Raw genomic sequence first — 22,967 nt, 5'->3', positions numbered from 1 at the left:
CCACAATCGTACTAGATTGTACCGTCGTATTATTGTGGTGAATCCATTAACTTTCTAAATACAAATTAGGACATCACCTTGCTTGCCATAAATCGACTCTTCTCGACTCGCTGATCACTTGTATATAAGTATATACTTTATAAACTTCGTGGCAGCTTAAAATACACTGTTCAGAGTATAAAAATAATACCAAATGCATGTGAATCGATAAAAAAATTTGAACCAGATTCGGTACTGAGTAGAATAGTTTTGTTCACATAAAATTTAGTTGTGACACCTAAAACTAATCGAGAAAGACAAAAATAGTACGTTTGGAATTTTAAAATTCTTAGTTTATTCTTCCAAGTCTATGTCGTCCCCCTCAAGGAACACATAAGACTTAAATAGGTTTCCTTCTTGACAGTTTGGTTGATCGGAAGGAATTCGGAGTGTACCACACCTCGATAATCAAGGAAAACTGTCAACATAACCTTGATTTTTAACCTGCCTTGAGGTGGTTTTTGCGGCTTCGGCGCGCCTTTGCTACGATACTCGGCCGATCGGGATCATTAGCATGAATCCAAGACTCATCGCTAGTAATAATATATTTTATGACATCCTGGAAAGCATTGTTTTACAGACGTTAATGCGACGCTGCTTTTCGAAAAAGCTTATCGTGCTTTCACTTTTCTTAGTCCCAAATGATCTTACAAAATGGTTTTCACTGATCCTTCCAATACTCCATCGATGCCAGTAAGATCTCTAACTCATGATCGTTGAACCCCAAACACTAATTCCTTTATTTTATTGGCGTGTTAATCATCAGTTGATGGCCGTCCTGGACGTAGTTCGCGACCCTCCTTGAATAATTTGTCTCAATCAAAAACCCTTTATCACCGAAGGCTTTTTCCAACATTCTGAATGTTTCTGCATCAGAAATTTGATTCCACATACAAAATTTAATAAAACTTCTTTGCTGAATATTTTCACTCATCGTAAAAATCGCTCGTAAAATACACTATACATATGTACTTCAGAATGACAAGCGTATACTAAACACAAATGATTATTTTGATGTGACATTTGGCACAGATGTCACTGACAGTCATACCAACCTAAAAAAAATATATAAAAAAATATTCGAATGAGGTTTCGCACGAAATTTAAATTAAAATGTCTTACTATTTTTTGCCTGCAGTATTAAGTATGCTTAAGTGTGTATGTAGTCAAGTTGTTATAACTCCAATTAAATAGCATTTACATATGTACATACAATTAACCAGGTCGAACCATGTTCAATTTTTTAAACTTATAAGTAGTGAGAGGTTTCGGTCTCTTAGACTAAACAGCTCAACACTAAAAAATACCTAAGTTTCCAAGCGCTTTGTTCTTCTATTATTCAATAATGTTTGCTTTTCTTGGGAGGAAACATCATATCAACGTTTCATGATTATTTTCTTCAAACAATCCATTAAAAAAAGATTTTTGCAATTACAAAAACTAACAATACATATAGATTTACCTTTTAAACTTTCTTAGTATTGAGTGAATTTCATCATTTGCATGTAAATTAGCGCAGTTGAGTCAATAATTGGCAAACAATTTCATGAAATTGAGTTTGTAAAACAAACAGGCAGCTCTTCGTTAAAGTTGCATTTGCTGATCAAATATTTAAACAAATTAGTGACTATAAAGTACTAATACATGCATATTTACTTGTGTGAAACACTTATAAGTATCCTTTGTAAATTACGTATTTTATTAGGATTTGCTAATACGAATAGGTAATTAGGGAGGCTAACTTATTGGTATCTATTTTGACCTTACTTGACTTGAAATCAGTTTTGCCATCTGACATGTGAAATCATCTCTATATGAGAAGTAGTATATACATACTTACAGTTCGAAAGAATGTGCTTCGCAGTACTATTTCGGGCTTATAAAACATTCTCACCAGATCCATCGCCTTGTCACGCATCTAACAAAGGCGTAACCAAGTTCTACAGAGTTCTCTCTGATTTCAAGTTTCGATACAAAACTTCTTTAATTAAAGTAAATGTGATGTGAAATCTTAGTCTACATCGACTTCCTTTAAAACACCCCATAAGAAAGTTTCAGTCGAACAAGCACATATGTACATGGTTCATAACGTTTACACAGTTTTCCGTGTTCCCAATGCAAGTATTGTGAACAATTTCCTGCAAGCACTCACAAAAATCAAACTACACGTATCTTCTTGCCGAGTTAACAGTCCTCTGCTCTTCTGTTTGCATATTTTGAGAAAGCGTTGGTTGTGACCATCATGCAGTTGATCTGTAAAATGGTATTTGGTATTTATACTGTGGTGACCATCTATAGAAGATCAAATTCGGTTGGACATCCTACGCCAACTACTCACATTCAAACCCATTTTGATAAAGAGGTATTCCAACAGCAAGATTTATACATTAAAGGAAAACAAACCATAATATTTGTGAAGTCAATTGATGTTGGATGCGTACTTTGGATATTTCGATAATATTATTAAGAAGTAATAGAGGAATACAAAAATAGAGGCACTTTCGCCCAGTTCTTGTCAAAATTGAAAGTATATATTATTGGTATAATGGAATGACTGTTTTCATAGAAGTCATTAACAGACTTCCAATCACTGCCTGAAAAATCCAGTCATAGATCAAAAATAAAAGAACGTCAAATTTTATGATATATATCAATCGGAAACAGTCTCCGACTCTTTTCTTGTTTTTGTTTCAAAAGTGTGACCAAAGAATTTTAAGAATTTCTCGAAAATTTTTAAAATTGGTAATAGTGTCGTCAATATTTTTTCGAGATCGCTCGTACCAGTGAGATTGGTTATCTCCGTTTAATGGCAAATCAAAAAAATTTGAAAAATTAACGCAAAATTGAAACTAAATAGAAAATACAGTTTTAAGTGTTTCGAATGTCATTTTTTTTTTAATTCATGGAATAACATAAAAGCCGACAAATAACCAATTTTAAAGTTTCACAAATTTCGATCAATATAACTGGCTTAAAGCCAGGTGGAAAGTGTGAAATCACTATAAGGGGTCTGGACTCATTGAATTAAGGTTTGACATTACTCAACTTTTACTCGAAAATACATATATTTTCATGCACTTTTGTGAAGATAGTTCACATGCATGTTAGGGTAATACGTATACCAATTTCATCAATTTTAGGCATATGAACTTAATATTATTAGATTGAGATTCCATTATTGATCGGTAGTTCATTCTATATATTAGATATATGAAGGCCAATTTTTTGCACAAGTGCACACTATTATCGGGAAAATATTTTCCATGAATTTCAATGAAATATTTCAGAGGTGTGCCGACATCTTGTGCTAAAAATCAGCTGGTTTCACTGAGGTTCACATATTAAGGGCTGCAAAATTGTTGTTCGATTTTAACTATTTTAGGAATTGAGAAAACATTTATTAAAAACTATTTGCACGAAGTTTTATCCCGGCATTTCAATTTATGCTTGATTTTTTATATGGAGAGTGTGCGGAGTTATCATCAAATTCACCAAATTTTCACATTGTCGGAGGATGCGCCAGAAACCAGTTTGGTTGACATTAGTTCTAGTGGTTAGTGAGATAATAACCTAATTAGGAGCAGATCACATCTTTTTTTTAAGCATTTCAGCTCACAAGTGACTCACACAACTGCGATAATCTGCATTGAAGTTTTCGATTAATGGCATTTTGTCATCGAGGAATTTCATTCAACAGCAAGCCTGAGCTCACAAAAAAAAAAATTGATCAAAACCTTTCTAATGCTTATAAAGTATACAGGAGGTGTCTAATTTTGCATTCATTTAAAATATCAAAAAAAAAATGTAGATATTTTTCAAATTTTTGCATTAACTACTGCACGAAGTTCCAAAATCTGTTCCATTCAATTGAAATTTTAATTAAAACAATAAACACATGCCAAACTGAAAAACCAGAGCAACAGGGGTTTGTTGCCTGCGGCTCTTTCATAGCATCCACCTACAGGTTTATTGCTTCAATTTGCAGCGTTGGTTTGAGTCATGTGAGCGAGGGGGATAAAGAGACGGGAAGTGCGCGGCAATTGTGGCCCGCATGCGTGCGTGATTGTATTCGAGTGTGAAAGTAGTTAATTATAAACATTAGGGGGCTGCCAAGGAACAAAGCGCACCTAAAAAGGTGCACCAACGGAAAAGAATGCACACACACAAGAACACTTGATGCTTTTGACAAACGAAGACAAGACCGAAACGACATTTGGGGTACTACTGTTTCGCCAAGAACAGAGAAGGAAACAACAAAAGCAACAGCAACAGCGACCAGCTGCCAGCCGCAATGGCGCGGAAAAGGACAGTAAAACTAATAAAAAAAATATCAACAAAAGATACAAAAAAGTACGTTATTTTCCCTATTGAAGTAGTTGCAGCTATCCACTCTGAAGTGTCAAAAATCGCTTCGGTGCGGCGTTGACTCGGAAGCCAAGAAGCCTGCGCGAGTCTGGTGGCTGAATGGGTGAGTTAAGCAGTGGCTCAGCATGTGGCTAAGCCGATCATAATTCTTGTTTGCCAGACAGACAAACAGACAGATAGTGGAGCAACGTTCCTAAAGCCACTTTCAAAGCATATTCGAAATCGTTGCTTACGTTTTACGCCTCTTCTGTTGCATTTATGTGGAACCCTATTGTTTTGTCTCCCTTTTTTGGTGGGCTCCATTCGATTCTGACCATTTTTCTGTCCTCCTTTACTGCGGCCCTTTCTGTTAGTGTCCAATACACGACTATTGTTATTCTTATTGTTGAGTTTGTTTTGTAGAAAATATTTGCTCATGTGTCAAGTGGCAGCGGGCAATTTGTTCCCACTGTGTTCCTATAAGTTAGTTAGTCGCACGAGCAGCATAGTAGTTGCCGGCGGTCAAAACCTGCTGACTGTTCGCTGCCTATCTGTCTCTTGTTCATTCTTCTTCTTGTTTTCATAAGCGGCTGCTGCATTTGCGCGTCATATTTACATGTTAATGTAATTTAGCTGTGAGCTATAAATTTCAAGCACTGATATCTATTACTGTTCAACTGGTGTTACCGGATTAATAAAACCATGGCCGCAAAATAGAGTCTTACATACATCGTACATAGATGCGCAATGGGGCGCAGACGCGACTGAACGCGCGAGCGCTCTGCGTGAGTGAAGAAAGCCGTCAAGGCGTATTTGAATGGATATTGCGCCTAGACGTTGTGGAACCAGCCCGCTATCTTTCCGATTAGATGAATCGATTTCTTTTCCAACTTTTTAATTCTGCTTTAATGTTATGAAATAGAGTATGAATGAATTCGAGAGTGCTTTGTGCGGCGGCATTGTTTGCTTAAGTGGAATAAGATTTCTGTTTGTTAGGCAATTTGTTAATAAAGTAACATTTTTCGCTTACAATGCCGGATTTTGAACTTAGGTCTGTTAGATAGCATTTCATACTGACTTCCTAAATTAATTGCATGCATAGTATTTTGTGGAGAACGCGTGTGACCGAATGGGAGCGCAGTGTTCAAAAACGGAAGTTGTCAGTGTAACCGATTGACTATCCATTGTCAGCGTTAATCAGGTTTTTGTAATGCATTTATAATACTTTTTATTATTATGTATTCTACCGTATTTAAACTTAACTGATTGAGTAGCGGTGAGGTATCATTGTTAGAAATACAATATGGAAACCTCTTTTTTTGTAATAAAATTGGAAATTATTTGAAAAAATGTCTAATAATGGTAATATAAATGAGTGGTAATCAAAAATTCGGATTTGCCACACATTGTTAAAAAGGCCTTCAGACGCTTGTTCCGACTTAACAATAGTGATAAATGTAAGTACGAATGTTTTATATAACATTTGTTCAGAAACCGAATCTCTTCCAAAATATTTTCATAGTTTTTCGAACTTTTATGTACCTCTTCAGCATATTCGTTGCACATATAGTAAAGTGAGAAAAGCGTTTGGTATACAATGTACTTTAGGAATATGTGATCCACAGCCTATTTGACAACATTTAAATATGTATAGACCACACGCTGTCGGCATTAGACGCGTCTAACGAGTGGGCTTGTGAATGAATATGTATTTCTTTACATTGTATACTAGCATAAAATGGGCAATACTGAATCGATTTTTTAAATTAATTTCAAATTTGTTTGTAATAAGTTCATATCTTCCAAACCATTCATGTTAAAATCAGCAAATTTGTTCAATATAACTAACTACTAAAGGACCAATTAATCAATAACTAAATACACTAGACACATTAACTTTTAGGCTCGAGAGCTTTGAAGCACTTTTATAGGAGTCGGGGTCAATGTTGGACAAAGGGTGTGGCATCGCTCACTTTTATGTAATATCATATATCTCGTTACGCGATCAACCGATGTCAACCAAGCTAAGTATATAACAATCTTTTCAAATTCACCTATCATAGTACGAAAATGGATGAACCACGCCTATTTCCCATTTAAAACAGTTTACATTTGATTCTTTCACTTTTCAGTACACAAAACAAGAAGCAATTAAACGAGATTTGCACAAATTGTGCCTTTGAAGTATCATAGTTTTAGGCCAAAAATTGGACAAATTGCGCCAAAACTCTTCAAGCCCCTAGATACCAATTATGCGGACCCAAGTACCTATGCATAGTTTACTTTTTACGGAAAAAATTCGGGGAATGTGTGGGTTTAGGAGAATATAATTTCCTGATAAAAATTGGTTCAATTGAGTCAATACTTCCCTTAGACCCCATATATAGTACCAAATATAAAGATTTTCGAATTTCCAGGTGACTTTATACCACATGTATCGACCAATGTAACTCACGTATTAATAAAAGTTAGAGAGCATATTTTTCCAATAACGATGCATCTTTGTTTTTAAAATGAAATAGAAATTTAGAAAACTTTTTCTAGACCTTAGACTAGCAAACCTTGTGTACCTGAAGGTATTACCTCGGCTTGCAAATTGCAAAAGTATGAAAACTTACTCCTTACAAAATATCACTCTGCTGCCGGTCTGCTTGCTAAATCTCATATTAGTTTTATGCATATCTATATTAGATGCTTAATGCATTTGTAAGGGGTTAAGGGGAGATCATGCTAGACGGTTCAATAAATCGATTCGAGATTGTTTCAAAAGTCTTTCACTTCTTACAGAAAAAAGAAAGATCATTTTTTAAAACATCAGAATATTGTAAAAGAGGAATTGCAGTCGCATTTTTAGGTTCAATTGCCAAACACTTTCGAACAGTATAATGAAAAAAATATTAAAAAAAAATTAGTTTATATAATATAATACTACAATTGTTCGAAAATTTCAAATAAGTACTCACCTTAATATTTTAGTCATTTCCAGTTAATCTTTTGATATCTCCGTAGTGAAACTCAAATCAGTTTATGTTGCAGCTAAATGCTGTTTCCGTATGTTTATAGAGAACGCCTTTTGTTGTGACTCTGGTGTCTATTAATATTTATAGATACTTAGTTCAGGCACAGAGTGTTTTACAAGCGCGATGCGTGTCACTTTAGCGAGTTATTCGAAATTGTTTTTTTTTTTACATACATCTGTATGTTATGAATATGAATTTGTAAGCTGTGGGTTGGACCACTACACGATTTAAAAGTAATAAACTTGTTGAGAATTTTTATGTGATTTCGTATCGGCTTCGACGTAAATTGTGTATCGGAGGTTTTGTCATTTCTACAGCAGCTTTCAAGCTACAAAATCAGTGTTTTTCTCGTCATTGTTGTTGTTGCACTTGATGGCCCAATTTGAAACACTCATCCTAGTCCAAACGAAGGTCACACACACATGCGCATATATAACTAAGATGCGGTTACTTTGATTAGATATTGGGCTTTGTATTTGAACGGATATTCTTTCACTAGCATCACATACATAAGCACAAAGACGATACAAGTAACAAATTAAAAACTTTTACAATCAATAAACGGTTTTGACCGGTGTTGTTGTTGTATTTAATATTTAATTTTGGCTGTTGTATATGGCCTTTTATGGTTGTGACCGCGCGTTCACGATTTATTATTGCGGTTGGCTTTAGCCTTTTTACGGAATAACTTTTTATGATTAATTTTTTTATTACTGCTTATAATGTTTCTTCGACACAAGTCCAACTATTCATATACATAGGTGCATAGATATAAATGTATGTACATTTTATTGACTTTGGCTCGCTTCACTGACATTTCGGTTAACTCGCTCCATTGTTTTATTTTATCACTTTAATTGTATGTTTTACTGTTCTTGTGTGTTCCTCTAATAGCATGCATTGTTTCTGAAAATAATTTATTCATATTTTTATTTAATTGATTATACTAATTCTGCATTTGAATAACGCTACGTCAGATTCCTTTTATCCACATACTCGGTTTCAACGATTTTATTAAGCATCGGGGTTATAATAAAAAAATATACATAATGTACATATATACATATGCACTCTGCTGATCAAGCCTCTGCCGTCTCGTGAGCTTTAAATAGTTTTTTCATATTGAGAAATGTAAAACACTTAAAATAAGTTTAATAAGAGATCCAATTCAAATGAGTTTTTGGTCCACCACTATTCAAATAAAACAGGAAAAGCATTAAATTTTGTAATTTTGACATAAAAGCAATTCTAAGTTATTTTCAATAACCCGAATGAGCGTTAATTAGGTATTTTCTATCCAAAAAGTCAGTTTCCAACGGGTAACTGACAGTACTTGAATAACCTCAAGAAACACTGAAAACCTCTGGTAGACGAAAGTTGCTAATAAACAACAAGAAATTATGAAATAAAGTCTTCACGAATATATGTATAAACGTATTGAAAGGAAATAACTGTAAAACTTAATATTTCTGCGTATTAAGATATGTTATCTTGAAGTAAAATCAAATGCTTTACCATGTTTATTTTCCAGTGCTCTCTGATAATTGCAAACAGTTTATTACATATTCAAATCGAGTACAACAGGTACGCTACGTATTCAAGAATGTTATTTTAAAAGTAATCCGCACCATTATCTTTTGAAGTGCCAAATATATAAATATATAGCAACATTTATTTAACTAAGTAATATCCACTATTATTATATTGGGTTAAGGTTAAAATATTTATCGAAATTTCCATTGTGGTATTTTATAACAATACTTCATATTTTTCTAGCCTTTTCACTAAATGCACTCTTAAAATGGAATCAGAAGACACCGACGGCAAACTGATTTCGATTGAAATTGTTACAGCATCGCTGTTATATGTATAACTGATAAGATATTTGCAATATTGTACAGCGCGGATATTTGAAAAAATCTAATTTCTTATTAGACAATTAATGCGTTTTCTAATAAGTAAATTCTAAAAGCCCTTGAATAAATGATCCTTAATGGGGATCACATCCGCATTTGAATTCACCAATGTACTGAGTATCAGATAGCCTCTTCGTTGTGATTTAGGGGTGGGCACCATAGACCTTAGGTCGCGGTGCAAACCTCATTTATCTGTCTATCTAATAAGTGTAAAGAACTTTGATGTTCAATCTACTTCAATGGGATATCATTATTAGGTTATTTGTGGATAGCTTTTGATTTTTTTCTCATCGCTTTATTTTAAAAACATTCTTAAAGCGTTTCCGCTCAAGAATATTTATGAATTATAAAAGCTCACGTATACATGCGGACACATTCATATGTATGTACATATATATTAGTGCTTAAACACAAAAAATCACTTCAAATAGTTTTTTGAAATTAATATCTTATTTTATCCGCCGTAATGCAGTTTATATGTATGTATATCGTACATCGTTCCATTCGATTTATTAAACTTACAAACAAAGTTATTTAGCACACTAGAAACGCACAACGGAACGCGCCAACATTTGAAATTCGCGTCGGCCACGTTTTGAAAACCGCCGCGTGAAACTGGAGCCAATTGAAAAAGTCACACAACTGAGTTGAACTTTTGTGGAAATTTGGCTAAAGCGAGAAGAGCGCCAAAGAACCAAATGAGACATACAAAACCAGCAGCAACAATTGCAACAATAAACACTCTGAATAAAATCGAAGAAAAAATCGAAAGAGAACAAACGACAAACGACCAACGACACGGGCCAAAACAATTTCACAGATACGCAAAAAAAATCCGAATCCAATCCAATCCAGTTCAACACTCCAATACGAGTGCGAGTTAGTAGAATGCCACAACGCCAACAATAATACACAGTAGAAGCAAAAGCACACAGGCACAACGAATACGGCAATGTTTGGGGATATGTAAATGGCGCTGGAGTTATGAGCTGTTTGTTGGCGTCTGACGGCAGTGGGGATGGTATTGAGCAAGCAACGACGACCACGACGACTACATCGCTGGCAACGTCGATGACGAATATGTGAATACGAAGAGGCGAAGTTGGATTTGCGAATAGCAAATGCGAATGTAAACCTCATCCCCACAGTAAGTAAATACTTTATATATATCTATCTACACATCTTCATATATATATATGTATATTTGTATATTCATATGCAGTGCAAGTATATACATATGCATGTTTGTTCATACATACGTGTGGAATTCGGCATAAAATGGTTAAATCGTTTTAATTTGTATATTAACTTCCCACTTATTTACCTAGATATATATGCCCATGTATTATACATATGTATACCCGACCTACTAAGGAAATATGTGTTTAATTTAACATTTTTCGACAGTGATAAAATGTAATAATTAATTATATTTATATTCATATACAGCAAACCTCACCTCATTCATATAATAATGACCACTTTGCTACTCACCATGGCTCAAATAACAAGCACTGGCTCTCATTCATAGTCAATGTCCATTTACTGTTGTGAAACTGTCTACAGAATTCCATACGTATAAGTATTAAAGTGGAGAGCTAAGTTCAGACAACAACAATAACATAGAACACTAGCTGTGTGTAAATACAGAACTGTTCACAGAAAGAGGTGGCAAGAGTTTCTCCCCTACTGACATTGGTGGTGTTTTGTTATTGTTGCAAAGGTATGTACACTGGACGTTGTTAGCCATATTGTTGGTTACGGTGTTGCCACAAGACCTTGGGGCATCGAAATGCCGCCCCAAATATGCAGTAAAATACACAACGATCACACAAACATATACTTATAATATGCAGATACAACCGCTACAACTGTTGAAAATTTTGCTCTTTTCTTTCATGTTATAGAAATATTTGCTGATATCAAAAGTGAAGTAAGAAGTTTAAGATAAAGTTTTCTGTAAAATTTCCATACATACAGAATATTCATATGCACAGACACATGGTGCATATGTACATACATAGCCACATGCGAGGAGTTTGAAAATAGTCCGATTTTGGTTTTACCACATTTATTATCGATTTTCCCAAGAAAATAATAAATTGTCACCGAAACTGGTATTGCAGAATTAATTTTTTGGCCATTTAATATAGCTTTAAAGGAAATTCTAATTTTTACATTTAGTTATATAGTTAAACCAAACTCAAAACTATAGCGACTGAGGGAATACTTTTAGTAATATGGAAATTGTTTAATTAAAATTAATTTACTAGTTACTTTATTTACGGTTTGTTAAGTCTTGGAAAAAATAAAGGAATTATCGCAGGATACTTGTAGGTATTTAATTTCGAAAACATATCTTTGTTTTGTATCTTAGATAAATTTGAGAGTTCAAATTTAAACATAGGAATGTAGTAAAATTTGTTGAATTAATATATAAACTTTCGGAATTTTAATATCCTAAGTATTTCCTAGCTTTAATTTTCAACTTTTCTTAATCAATAGGGAATTAATCAATTGTATATATTTCTTTATACGTAAATGAAAAACATGCGAAATTAATTTAGGTACAATTATAGTCCACGCGCTGTGGAAACATGGTATTTAACATAAGATTCCAAACCTGTCATATTATTTGAATATTTTTGAAATATTAAATCAATTACTGAACCTATTATGTATTGAGTTTTTTTTTTTATCGTCAACATTACTATGGGCACATACATATGTATGTACATATATCTAAATATTTGGTTTACTTTTACTTCTTTTTTAGTTTCAATTTGTAAATTGACTTTTTATGGAGCATATAGCCAACCACAGTTCAGGAGAATGAGGAATAAAATTAGGCTTTTGACCGCCGAAATGAGTTACATGAGTTTGTTGGACATTGAAAAGGTATCCAAATGAAAAACAGTTTATTCGAAATTGCTGTGGATTGATTGCTATTTATTTTGTGTTTCATAAATTCTGTCTTCTTAGCAATTTTTATTTTGGCATGCAATTTAAATAGCATTACAAGCTTGCGGTAGATTCTAAGTACACAAGAAGGGTTTTTCGGCTAGTTTTTTGAATCAGTCTTATCTAGGATATCTCGACTTTCAGTATTTAATGTTCTTTGTTCACATTTACACATTGAAATCAAGTTTTCTTAAATAAGAAATAATTATTTTTAGTAAAGATATTATTTTTATTTTTATTCACTTGGAAACACGGAAACTTCCTTATACACTCATATAACATACAGATATTATAAGAAAATATTAGATTATGTATACTTAGGCAATTATATAATTATGTGTGTAACTTTTCTTTTGTTGCGAATATTTCATTTTTGTTTTAGTTTTTAAATAGATGTATTTCAATACAACTGAACATTAAAAACAAGTTTAAAGTTTAACTTGGAGTAGGGAGTCTTAAAATTTAGCTTTAATAAAGCCGCTAACTAATAAAAAATTCCGATGTTAAATTATATTATGATTTAGAATATTAAAGTTTAAGATTTTACTTGAATTTTTTTAAATTTTGTATCTAAATCAACACTGTGGATACTGCTATAAAATAAGCGTTTGTAAAACTTTTGTAATTATTTAATCCAAATCAATCAACTTCGGTTTTGAATTGGGAAAATTTTCGAGAGTTTAAGTAAATATTTACTTAATTCGAACGACTAAAAGTGAATTCGCGTCCAGACGCGCACGTCAACAAATCAAACTGAAGGAGAGATTAGAAAAAATATGCAACCATTCATACGAATATCTATGCTATTTAATTCATACACATGTACAGCTCTATGTACCTGAATACCATTGCATTTGAGACGATTGAGAATGTGAACAAGCAAATAAACTGCCATGTCAAGGTGTGAACATGTTGGCAAGCTCGCCCAGGAGGATGGAAAAGCCATGGTTGGAGCTTGAATAGAAGTAAAGGTTGAAGTTAGATGAAACGGCCTACTGCAATGAGGGATACAATCATCGGGGAGTGAAACTCGCACAGAAATCCGCAGACCAAAAGTGTAATCAACGTTTGTGGCACAGGCAAAGAGAAAACATAAAACTCGAATCAAATTGAGAAATTCAATAAATGAATTTAAAGGAAAGGAAAAATCGTAATATTTTCGTTGAATGTGCAAACAGCACGTGTGCATTATCATATTTTAAATATCTAAACCAACCCAAAGTCTTAATCCAAATAAGTCTTTCAAAGATACTGAGAAAATGGAGTAACATGAACTCTCAGTAATTGCACTTCTAGACTATGTATATTTGATCAATGAAAATTATAGCAGATTTATACGCAAGCATCCAAGAGAGCGAAGCTCGAGAGCTCCAAGCTCGCTTACACTGTTCATTTGTTTCGAAAATCGTCAGGAGTTACACAAACTACACATTGGCACGCATTTCGTTTAGGTGGCTATTAGTAAGTACTTTTTTTATAAATCTGGTCCGATATACACGAAAAGTGGCACTCACCAATACTAATACCGGTACACACCAAAAGTGGCGCTCACCAATACCAATACACAACCGCCAACATAAGTACACACTCTCCATTTATTGAAGGGAGCGAATGCAACCAATGTACAACTTGTCCAATGCAACAACGCCAATGGTGAACAGCGACAAAGAATACACACCCCTTTTATACACGTGAATGTGTATATAACGCAAAATGAAATATGCAGGGGGCAGCGTGGGCATCGTGTATAAACGAGCGATGGCAACTGCCAACTGTGGCGCAGCAGGTGGCTATGCTCAAAAGAAAGAGATAGCTCTATGACACAAGTATTTAAACAACTGGCATTTGTCGCTCTGCGAAGCACTTGTTGCCATCACACCTTCATACACTGAGGCCACAACTTCGCCACCGCTCTCAGCGAAATGGGCGTTGCCTTTTGGAGTAAAGTAGGCAAGCAGTCTTTCATTACACGAGTATGGAGAGTATTGGAGGTTTGATATATTCTTGTTTCGTAGTTAGTACACATGGTAAACATACAAACATATACGTAAAACTTGCAACTTTTGTTGTTTTTATAAATGCTTTAGTTGAATTAAAAAAAGTTCTGAATTTTTAATAGTTGCTTATCCATTTCCATTTGAGAATACTCTGCAAGCATTGAGTTTACTATAAAATGTAAACGTCGCACGCGCTTGTGATGTTATTTCATATGAAAATTATTCCTATAAATCGAGTTTTTCATAACAGAGTTTTACATTTAACTTGAATAACAGTCTAATATTTTATGCATTAAACATGTTTAGGACTTTTCAAATTCATTGTAAAACGTTTCCAAAATTGAGTATTTGTATAATACGGTCGATTTTAACGTCTTTTCCATGGTTATAGCGAATTTATTTTTAGCTTACTTTTAATTGCTAAAGAAAAATATTATGTTTTCACAGTAATGCAAAATTTGTTTTTTTTCCATCTTCATAGTAAACAAATTATGCATTTCATTCAAAAAATGTTTGGTGCATTATTTAAATGAATGATTTTATGTTTCAAACCAAAAATTTTTCAATTGATTTAGTTCCTTTGATGCCAAACAATACGAATTTTGAATACATATAAAACTTTAATTATGTTTCACTTTCGATATTTTGAAATAAAAAAAATATATTTTCAATAAAATTTGCAAACGTTTCTTTCCAAAGGTTTTGTAAATTTTGCATATCATTTTAAAACTGATTATGAATTACAAATGTCATATATGTACATACCTATGCATGTATGTGGTTTTTACATACCAACTTAATAGAATTATGTAATTTGTCATTGATAAGAAAAAAGATCTTTTATGAGAATTTGTGTCTTGATTTTTATAGGTCAGTTTGTATGACAGCTATATGTTGTAGTGATGTGATCTGAACAATTTCTTCGGGGGTTCTGACGTTGCTTTAACCTTTAACTGGTGACAAGCGGTCTCACAAGCTGAGCGGAGTCAGTGAAACATCATTTCACCCCCTGATTTTAGTTCCTACGTGGATTGTATTAGAAAGTTAATAATTAAAATTCACATTTAGAGCCTATTGGGTAGTTTTATTTTATCATTTTATATATTCATTTAATGGTTTGAAAGACTGCAGTAAGCTATCGTATATAGTTTCGATGCTATAGACCATGTAAAGCAGCGGCCTCTTAGGCCGCTCGTCATCAGTTAAATTACACAAAAACCATGTCTCCAGTTAAAGGTTTAACAATAATCCAACTCCGGACTCAGCTCGTCACGCTGATCATTTATACACATACATACATATGTATAGTATATACTTATTCAAAGGTTCTTCGACGTTTCCATCTGCGTGTTACAAACTTCGCGGCAAACTTGTTCTGGGTATAATTCGTATTTTGTAAAACAAAATGTTTTGAATGTCCCTCTTCTGTATATACGCGTACTCCCCTTGTTTTGAGTTCAGTTTTCTCAGGATCTGAAGTGTGACGTATGTCTTTTTTTCCAAGACGCTACTCATTCGTCGGAACCGTTTATATCGGACCACTTTGTCATATAACTGCCTTACAAACTGACCGATCAAAACCATGATGAAGATCTTTTTTACTTATTAAGTAACCTTAATTACCGTTTTAAGTTTACATGTTAAAATAAACATGTACCATATGTATAGGCATTTTAATGAACAAACCAGCCTCTTTAATGTTCATAAAAGTATTAGAAATAATGGCAGTTTGCCTCGCCCCCAACTGCAGCCACCGAAACGCTTTTCATAGAACATTTGCATTTATTTTTCAGGAACAACAATTGAAATTTGCAACAATGCAGTTGCTTGTCTTCAGTTGCTCATCTCACTTCCGCCTCTTTTCCACCTACTACCATATAAAAGTAATTACATACCAATCCATGTTCGTACGAAATATGTATATACTTGTATGTTGTATACTTACAACAACACAACTATTCTTTTCTTTCATTCCACTGTAGAAATGTGTATTTCCTTTTTATATGGCTTTCATCATTATTACATTGCTTTTCTTTGCATGTAACAATGTTTTTGTATGAATTCTTTAGTATCTTTCTTAATCAGAATATTCATTAGCATTCCATTTTGTTTTAGTTTTTGGTTTTGGCTAACATTTGCATAAATATAATCAGTTAAAAGAAAAAAAGATAATAGAGCAGAATGAGCAGAGCAGAGAAGAATGGATACAATGCATATATTCAGTAAATCATTAAAGCTGGTAATGTACATACATATTTACATTGATATTTTAAAACTGTTTTATTGCCAAGACCTTCAAGACAATATTCACTTTTAATTACACTAATAGATTTATTTTCTGACAGTCAAAATTTTAATTATACTCATTCCTTCAAAAATGTCAAGTTAAAAGCTAATTATTATAGACTTATAAACGGCAATCCTCCACGCACATAAGTACACATTTATGTATGTCTACGTCTAGGCCTTACCCATGCCGTTTGAAACACCTCGTTTTAATTATGAGTCCTTTGGAATAATAGAAACATGAACGCACATTGCGCCACTCTTCCGCTCACCTGCGTCTTCAACTGCTGTTCCCCCGTACTAAAGTTGTGCTACCTAATGTTGAAGGAGCAGAGACAGTGAGAGAGAAAGGAGCAGCGACAGTACTTTCGTAATTCTCTGTGTTGCCCAGAGCGACTCCATTTGTCGCCATTGTGTCAGCGACCGCCTTTGTTTGAGCCCTCATACGGTTTCAACGCGTATATACATACATACATATGTATATCAATGTACGTATGTATATGTGCATGTGTACACTTATGCAGAGATGTGTAGATTGGCGTGTGTAGTTACGTCCTTGTGAGTCAACTCATTTGGGCGCCTCCTGGGGAAAGTTCAATATGCGTGGGTGTGTTTGCGTTTGTATGTATATGTATATGTATGAATACACTCGCTTTTAATTCATTCATTATTTAACGCGGCAAGGTGTTGAACGAAAAAGGACTTCCACTTTGGTCTCCATTTTTCTATTCATTCCTTTCAAATGATCGTTCCGTTATTCATGACGGCATAATGAAAGAACGTTGCCACCAGACACCGAATAAAATGCTAGAAAAGAGTAGAAAAAGCACGAACAATAACGTAATTAAATGAAAACTGAAACGTCTACATAGAAATAAGAAATAACGAAAATATATTTGGTTTTCCTGTTTTTGTTTCTTTCTTGTTTGCGTTTTTGTAATATTTGAGCGTTAAAAGCGTTAAAGAAAGAGTATTTCAATAATTAAATATGCACGTGGATAGAAGTAAATGGGAGTAAAATACATGGTGTAACTCTTGTTGTATTATAAAACGTTTGTAGATATCTATATGAAAATATTCTCAAAAGTTTTGAAAAACTACGGGTTTTGGTTAATAAGTGGTAAAGTTTTGTAATTCATATTTTAATATGGATTTGAATAAAATTAGTTCGAAATTAATTGTGTTTGAAAATATATACATACTTGAGATTGTGAAATACATATACATATCGTCACCTGATATGCAAAATAACGTATCACAAAAAAATCGAAATTGAGTGTCTTATTGATACGCTTCACTACTTCAAATTATATACATAATATTACATACATATGTTCAACCTTTTCTGGTTCTGCGAACATATGTATATACCAGTCTTAACCAATATTAATATTTTGTTTCACTCAGGTTCGATTTTATTTCGTGTTCAATTCAAGCCACTGTAAATTTCTGAAAATGTTGTTACTTTATTTTGCATTTCAGGTGACGAAATGTAGCTATAAAACTTAATATTTACTGTATTACTCATAATAAAATCTGGTCTGAGGTATGCAAGGTATTTGTGGTTATAGGCTGATAGTTTATTGACCGAAGATATGTATATAACAGATTTTAGAAATTTGTGGAAAATTAGAAAACTTAGAATTTATAAGACAGTAGTTTCTGTTAGTTTCGAACTCAAATCCCAAATAAAAAATGTATTCATTTTTATTTTTGAAAACAAAAATATATTTTTGTAAATATATGCATCACTAAAATACCAGTGTAATTACTACTGTGATCAAATTGAAAGGTTAATTTTTAATTTATAGTACGTGTGTCTTTCGAATCGGTAAATATTTTTTCTGTAAGTTGGTAGTACTGTTTGTGACATCTATGCTAAATTTCACGTCAAAATATTCATTAGTACTTGTATTTGAGATACACGTCGTTTTGTGAGGCTCTAAAAATGAATTCTTCGATTTTTATTTTGTCTGAATTTATTGAACAAAGAAGTGCGTACATTATATATCATCTCATACTGCATTAGTTATGCGTAATCACTTCGTCACATTTTCAACTAATATCGCCTTCGCCGTCTTTACCTCCGTGTAACTTCTGGCTATTCAGCAAATTCACATGATCACTCCGAGAACACCGTTTTGACTCAATTGAGAATATAAAACCTGAATCGAAGAAGGCTCAGAGGATTTGTCCAAGTGCTTTGATGGCTGCATAAATCGTTGGCATAAGTGTATTGCAGGGGGAGAACATTACTTTGAAGTAGCTGAAATGGACAAAATTCACCTTTCAATGTGATCGCAGTAGTATTTTATATTCAATTAAGGGTTTGTAACGAATTAGCTGATGTAATAGCGTTGTCTGAATAATCTCATATGTAAATCATAATCTTCAGAAAACCTCAACTCAAGTGAACAAACTAACTAATAAAATATCGATTACATTTTCAGCGGGAATGACAACAAAGCTTTTTCGATCGTCACACATATGTCATCAGTTCGACTGCATGTAATGGGCGCGGAAATATTCCCATCAATTGTCTAACTTTTCTAACAAAACAATCGCAAATGGATTGTTTCTTTTTTCGCAACGTCAATAAAGGGGTAAGAAAGCGTTATATTGCTTTTTTATGCAAGAAAGAAAAGTTTGTGCCTGAAATTGCATCTACCGTTGCTCTACGACTGGATGAGGAGAAAATAATGAAGGAAGAAAACAGTTGGGAAGAAAATTTGCATGCTCCTTTGTCTGCTATGCTCCAGATACGAGCATACCTTCTAATGGAACAAAGAAAGTAAAAAATCAAGCACAAAAAATAATGGGAAACACACAAAAGACTTAATTTTTCCGAAATAATCACTGCGCAATTCGCAGCAATCTTACATTTTACTTCATGAACGAACTGATTATGTCCCACACGACAGTGTTGTTTTTTTGCAAGCCCTCTGGGGTGATGTGAAAACAGCCGGTATACCGACCTATTTTAGATTGATTCAGTGCGTTCCTATGCAGTGGTAAGGTCTTTTTTTACTTTTTGTACATTTTCATTATTTGCAAATGCCTCGTTTCTTTGTCGGCTGGTCGATCTGGTTCAATTCATTATTTATGACTTTTCAATATTGTTTCGCCTCATTTGCTACCATTCCACATTCAATCTAATGAATACAATAGCAATTTTCCTGCAAATGAGCAACGAACGGAATAATGAAACAAGTAAGGAATCGGCCAGCGAAGGGTTAGCACGCCATTGATTGATAGCGAAGAGAAATAAAATTTGCTAAGAAAAGGATGCGAGGTTTGGGTTGAGGTGTAAAGCCATGGGGAATGCAGGATGGCACGGAGAGCTTGACGTAATAATGAACAGTTAAATTAACTTCGGTGACTGTTTTACCGGAAATAGGCTCATCAATATACTTTAAATACATACCTGAGTGGGTATGTGTTAGTATATAAAGTAAACTGTATTTAATCTATGTACATTTGCCTTTCAGTTAATTGCTGCAGCTCTTGTTATTATAAGATAATATTGAAAATAATAGTGGCTCTAAATTATTTAATAATCTGTCTTAGAAGAAATAGGTTGTAAAATACTCAAAAATACTTAGTAGCGAATTGCCAGTTGAACTAATAATCTAAAATGTATATAATATGCATGTAGATCATAATTAAGCTCTTGAAGAGCTGTCATTTCCATGACCGACACTATTAGGAAATATTTCGTATTTAAGTTTTCCATATAATAATAATAATAATACCCAACGATTACCCTCCTCCCGCCCAACCGACACGAGGGGCGCAATCCGCGAACGAGTGGAATTAGCCGAGTCGTAAAAGGCAAGAGAGTTTTGAGCGTTACGATCTTAAGCTGCTCAGCTACAGAAACCAAAATTTCAACAGCCAAAATTAAGAATTAAATTCTTCTTCTTCTTCACTGGCGTAGACACCGCTTACGCGATTATAGCCGAGTCAACAACAGCGCGCCAATCGTTTCTTCTCTTCGCTACGTGGCGCCAATTGGATATTCCAAGCGAGGCCAGGTCCTTCTCCACTTGGTCCTTCCACCGGAGTGGAGGTCTTCCTCTTCCTCTGCTTCCCGCGGCGGGTACTGCGTCGAATACTTTCAGAGCTGGAGTGTTTTTCATCCATCCGGACAACATGACCTAGCCAGCGTAGCCGCTGTCTTTTAATTCGCTGGACTATGTCAATGTCGTCGTATATCTCGTACAGCTCATCGTTCCATCGGATGCGGTATTCGCCGTGGCCAACGCGCAAAGGACCATAAATCTTCCGCAGAACTTTTCTCTCGAAAACTCGCAACGTCGACTCATCAGTTGTTGTCATCGTCCAAGCCTCTGCACCATATAGCAGGACGGGAATTATGAGCGACTTATAGAGTTTGGTTTTTGTTCGTCGAGAGAGGACTTTACTTTTCAATTGCCTACTCAGTCCGAAGTAGCACCTGTTGACAAGAATTATTCTACGTTGGATTTCACGGCTGACGTTTTTGTTGGTGTTAATGCTGGTTCCAAAATATACGAAATTATCTACGACTTTGAAGTTATGACTGTCAACAATGACGTGGGTGCCCAGTCGCGAGTGCAACGACTGTTTGTTTGATGACAGGAGATATTTCGTCTTGCCCTCGCTCACTGCCAGACCAATTTGCGTTGCTTCCTTGTTCAGTCTGGAGAAAGCAGAACTAACGGCGCGGGTGTTGAGACCGATGATATCAATATCATCGGCATACGCCAGCAGCTGTACACTCTTATAGAAGATTGTACCTGCTCGATTAAGTTCTGCAGATGAAATTATTTTCTCCAGCAGCAGATTTTAAAAGTCACAAGATAGGGAGTCGCCTTGTCTGAAACCTCGTTTGGTATCGAACAGCTCGGAGAGGTTCTTCCCGATCCTGACGGAGCTTTTGGTGCCGCTCAACGTCAGTTTACACAGCCGTATCAGTTTTGCGGGGATACCAAATTCAGACATCGCGGCATAAAGGCAGCTCCTTTTCGTGCTGTCGAAAGCAGCTTTGAAATCGACGAATAGGTGGTGAGTGTCGATTCTCCTTTCACGGGTCTTTTCCAAGATTTGGCGCATGGTGAATATCTGGTCGGTTGTTGATTTACCAGGTCTGAAGCCACACTGATAAGGTCCAATCAGTTTGTTGACAGTGGGCTTTAATCTTTCACACAATACGCTCGACAGAACCTTATATGCGATGTTGAGGAGGCTAATCCCACGGTAGTTTGCGCAGATTGTGGGGTCTCCTTTTTTATGGATTGGGCATAGCACACTTAAATTCCAATCGTTGGGCATGCTCTCATCCGACCATATTTTGCAAAGAAGCTGATGCATGCTCCTTATCAGTTCTTCGCCGCCGTGTTTGAATAGCTCGGCCGGCAATCCGTCGGCCCCTGCCGCTTTGTTGTTCTTCAGGCGGGTAATTGCTATTCGAACTTCTTCATGGCCGGGTAATGGAACGTCTGCTCCATCGTCATCGATTGGGGAATCGGGTTCGCCTTCTCCTGGTGCTATGTGTTCACTGCCATTCAGCAGGCTGGAGAAGTGTTCCCTCCATAATCTAAGTATGCTCTGGGCATCGGTGGCTAGATCACCTTTGGGTGGAGTATGCTCCAGTCTTGAAACCTTCTGTAAGTCGCCGCATTTTTTCGTAGAATTTTCGAGCATTACCCCTGTCGGCCAGCTTATCAAGCTGTTCGTACTCACGCATTTCGGCCTCTTTCTTCTTCTGTCTGCAAATGCGTCTCGCTTCCCTCTTCAACTCTCGGTATCTATCCCATCCCGCACGTGTTGTGGTCGATCGTAACGTTGCGAGGTAGGCAGCCTGTTTTCTCTCCGCTGCGACACGGCACTCCTCGTCGTACCAGCTGTTCTTTTGCACTTTACGAAAACCAATGGTTTCGGTTGCAGCTGTACGTAAGGAGTTTGAAATGCCGTCCCACAGTTCCCTTATACCGAGTTGTTGACGAGTGCTCTCAGAGAGCAGGAGTGCAAGCCGAGTAGAAAATCGTTCGGCTGTCTGTTGTGATTGCAGCTTCTCGACGTCGAACCTTCCTTGTGTTTGTTGGCGTGCGTTTTTTGCTGCACAGAGGCGGGTGCGAATCTTGGCTGCAACAAGATAGTGGTCCGAGTCGATGTTAGGACCTCGGAGCGCACGCACATCTAAAACACTGGAGACGTGTCTTCCGTCTATCACAACATGATCGATCTGGTTGGTGGTTTTTCGATCCGGAGACAGCCAGGTAGCTTGATGTATCTTCTTATGCTGGAATCTAGTACTACAGATAACCATATTTCGGGCCCCGGCGAAGTCGATCAGCCTCAACCCATTTGGGGATGTTTCGTCGTGGAGGCTGAATTTACCGACCGTAGTGCCAAAGATACCT

General features: G+C 35.3%; 1 protein-coding gene across 4 annotated transcripts in view; it reads right to left on the bottom strand.

Annotated features, from left to right (window-relative positions):
• Window positions 1-22,967, bottom strand: part of LOC105223463 (SOX domain-containing protein dichaete) — a 137,154-nt gene that overhangs the window by 62,243 nt on the left and 51,944 nt on the right. The window contains exons 2-3 of one of the 4 annotated variants that reach the window (XM_049457564.1): window positions 16,836-17,370; window positions 7,347-8,309 (exon numbers count right to left, since the gene is read on the bottom strand). The gene's annotated coding sequence lies outside the window, so the exon portion shown is untranslated. The other 3 variants (XM_049457565.1, XM_049457563.1, XM_049457562.1) reach the window with 3 other exon arrangements.

The sequence above is a fragment of the Bactrocera dorsalis genome, chromosome 5, assembly GCF_023373825.1.
Source record: "Bactrocera dorsalis isolate Fly_Bdor chromosome 5, ASM2337382v1, whole genome shotgun sequence".
NCBI lineage: Eukaryota > Metazoa > Arthropoda > Insecta > Diptera > Tephritidae > Bactrocera > Bactrocera dorsalis.
This window is presented reverse-complemented; position numbering and strand designations above follow the sequence as displayed.